This window comes from Physeter macrocephalus, chromosome 2 (genome assembly GCF_002837175.3).
Source record: "Physeter macrocephalus isolate SW-GA chromosome 2, ASM283717v5, whole genome shotgun sequence".
NCBI lineage: Eukaryota > Metazoa > Chordata > Mammalia > Artiodactyla > Physeteridae > Physeter > Physeter macrocephalus.
In genome coordinates this window covers 4,524,449-4,528,147 of record NC_041215.1, presented here as the reverse complement: position 1 = coordinate 4,528,147, position 3,699 = coordinate 4,524,449, and the positions used below count along the sequence as shown (strand labels likewise).

Below are 3,699 nucleotides of genomic sequence, written 5' to 3'. Positions count from 1 at the left end.
AACGGGAGAGGCCGCAACGGTGAGAGGCCCGCATACCACAAAAAATAAAAAAAAAAAAAGCAGACTCTTGAGCCCCGCAAAATAGGAGTTTCTGAGGTGGGGCCCAAGAATCTGTAATAAACAAGAACTCCAGGGGATTCCTAAGCCCAACTAGGATACAAAGGAACATCCTTCTCTTCTAGCCAACTTTCCACTGCCAGATTCCTGGCTAGAATCTGATTTCACCTAGAACGTACTGCCAAAAACTGGTGGAAGATAGGAAGTCCACTCAGCACTCCCCTGCCCCACCCTACAGGAAGGTGATCTTCTTTCACTGTACGTACTGAATGATGCTTAAAGACCCCACAACCTAGATACAGGCCATCTCTTGGTAAAGACTGCCTTGTCCAGAATTAGCCCGGCTTCTAACGCTCCAAATCAAAGACTCAGGCTGGTGGACCAAGGCCTGCCCTCAGCCCCTGTTCCTATCGTGGGAATGCAAAAGGTGTTTCTTTCTACTTCTACCATCCAGGAGGCTGGGACATCTGGGTGGAAGGTTTTCCCTTAAGGTGAGACCTTGTGTCTATTTGGTTTTTGTTGTTGTTTTTTACATCCTTTTTTTTTTCCTTCTCTTAAAACAAACCAAACAGGCAACTCACTGTTTAAAAGGGGTGGAGGGCGCACGGAGGCAATTTCTTTCTTTTTTTTTTTTTTTTCTTTCCCATTTCAAAAAGCTTTAGGGCTTCCCTGGTGGCGCAGTGGTTGAGAATCCGCCTGCCGATGCAGGGGAAACAGGTTCGTGCCCGGGTCCGGGAAGATCCCACATGCCGTGGAGCGGCTGGACCCGTGAGCCATGGCCGCTGAGCCTGCGCGTCCGGAGCCTGTGCTCTGCAACGGGAGAGGCCACAACAGTGAGAGGCCCATGTACCACAAAAAAAAAAAAAAAAAAAAAAAGCTTTATTGGATAGTGCTTGTTTAGAACATTTACATTTAATGTAATTACTGATACAGTTAAGGTTAAATCTACCACCATGCTATTTGTTTCCTAATTATACCATTTCTTTATTTTTTGCCTCTCTTTTCCTGCCCTCCGTTTCATTAATGGAGTATTTTTAATGATCTCATTATTTACACTGCTACTGGCTTACTGACTATCCCTCTTTGCTTTACATTTGTAGCTGTTGCTCTAGGGTTTATACTAAATATCTCCAAATACTATTATACCTCTTCATGTATAGTGTAGGAACATTACAACAGCAAAGTTTTTTCCCTCTTCCTATCCTTTGTACTAACTGTTGTACATTTTATTTTTGTGTTATTATTCATGGCCATTTCCATAATCTTTCAAATGTAATTTTTTAATAAATTTATTTTATTTCTTTATTTTTGGCTGTGTTGGGTCTTTGTTGCTGCACGTGGGCTTTCTCTAGTTGTGGCGAGTGGGGGCTACTCTTCATTGTGGTGCGCGGGCTTCTCATTGCGGTGGCTTCTCTTGTTATGGAGCACGGGCTCTAGGCACGCGGGCTTCAGTAGTTGTGGCACACGGGCTTAGTTGCTCCGCGACATGTGGGATCTTCCGGACCAGGGCTCGAACCCATGTCCCCTGCACTGGTAGGCGGATTCTCAACCACTGTGCCACCAGGGAAGCCCCAAGTCTTCCTAGCATCTCAAGCGCAGGAACTTGTGGTCCACAAGTCTCTATTTGCAATGGTTGGTATTCATATAGAGCTTCTTCAAGCTTTTGAATGGGTGCTAATGAAATATGTTGACCCATTTTGATGTCTGTGGAAAATGTCACTGGTTTTATAGGTTTAGGTTTCTCAAGTTGCATTTCCAACTGGGTAGGTCTATGTTTATGCTGAGCCAAAAGCAGAGCAACGGGGACATCAGAACTCTCCAGTTCATCTAAAAAAGCTTGCTTATTCTTCCTTTTTAGAATCTGCTGCAGTTGTTCTTCTTTTTGTATAGTCTTCTTTGCTCATTTTCCTGTCGTTCTACCTCTAAAGCTTCTTCCAATTCCTCCTGTTCCCGAGTCAGCTTTAACTTATTTTTCTGAATGACATCTTTGCTTTCCTTTTGGTTTATCTCCATTTTCTTTTTGGTGTTGTCCAAATCCACGTTGTTGGTCAAGTTGAAAACAATTTCTTCCACTTCTTCCAGGAAATCATTATATTCTCTTAGACTAGGAAAGTCTTCTTCCCTTTTATTGTATATCTTTAGCACTTTTTACTGAATCTCAACTTCCTGTCAACAGTAGGATCTTCAAAGAGTTGTACCCTGAAGTTGCTCTTTCTAAGTGGAGTGCCACACTCAGGACAGTTTCCAGCTCCTCTCACAAAGAGTAAATCCACGCAACTTTCACACCTTCCCCACCAGCCTGGTACGGCTGCCCACCTTTCCCTGCCCCCCTGGGGAGGCAATTTCTTCAAAGGCATATTCCCAGTAATGAAAAGTTATTGCTTACATGTGTATAATATCTTTCCCCTGGTTTCTGGTTATTCTGGTCAATAACCTGAAATTGATAGGTGTGATTATCCTCATTAAAAAAAAAAAGACAGGAGGTTAAGTGAGTTGGGGGCGCGTGGGGAGGGAGAAATTAACCTTTACCCTCCCTGTTTGGTCTTGAGCTAGGTAGTGAATACAGAGGGTCACGGTTCACTTTCACGACAACAACGAGAAGCTGGTATAGTTACTCTTCCCATCTTCACAGCTAAGGGAAGGAGTTGGCGGGCTCACAAAGCTAGTGAGAGGCAGATTATCCACTGGACTCCTCCGCTGGTACTCGCGCCCCTGCTTCACACAGAAGAGTTCCCTCTGACACAAAATGATTTACTGCCTACTTCACCCCCACTCAGCCACATTTAGCCGATTAAAAGAAAGACCCTCTCACCATAGTTAAACAAGCAGATGAACGTTTTCATCAAAGCTAAATGTCCTTTAATCATCTGATGCCCACTCTCCGATTGGGATTGACATGTATACACTGATGTGTATAAAATTGATGACTAATAAGAACCTGCTGTATAAAAAAAATAAATAAAATAAAATTCAAAAATTAAAAAAAAGAGAAGTTATCACAATGTCAAGTATGTAATACCTTTCACTTCCACCTTGAAAAGCATGGATATTAAAGTGCTAATATAAAAAAAAAAAAAAAACACTCTCCTTCCCTGACACCTGGCCGCTGTCAGTCTCCTTGTAGAGGAGAGACAGGAGGGAGAGGAGAGAGAGGAGAGTTTTCCTTCGCCTCACCCACAGCAGCCCTCCGAGGCCAGGCTGGGGGCATTCCGTCACACCTGGAAACTCCTTTCCCTGGAAGTTTCTCCCCGCGCTTCCCGCCTCCCCCCACCACCCCATCGACACCTCCATCACCATCTCTCTTCGCTCTCGATCTCTCTTTTCTCGTTCAACCTCTCTCCCTCTCTTCCGGTCCTCTAGGAAAAGCAACCAGCAGCTAAGGCAGCCCAGCAGAATGAAGAGCGGGCAGGCGGACCCGCGTCTGGGGCAGCCTCGGCAAGTGAGAAGGTCAAGGTGAGGTGCAAGAGAAGCGAAAGCAAGGAGGAAGCCCGGGAGCGGGGCGTGGCCTGCGCCGCGGTGACAGTCTGTCCAGATGTTCTCTTGGTGCTGCTCTGCCTTATCTCTCTTCAGAGGGAGGAGACTCCTCTTAGATCTAAAGAGTGCTGGGTGGCGCTCACCACGGAAACCCGAGAAGGTTCGGCA

The 3,699-nt window shown here is 45.3% G+C and overlaps 1 pseudogene; it reads right to left on the bottom strand.

Moving 5' to 3' along the window:
* Nucleotides 1–2,414, bottom strand: part of LOC102990385 (CDK-activating kinase assembly factor MAT1-like) — a 4,393-nt pseudogene extending 1,979 nt beyond the window's left edge.
* Between the last annotated feature and the right edge of the window lie 1,285 nt (nt 2,415–3,699).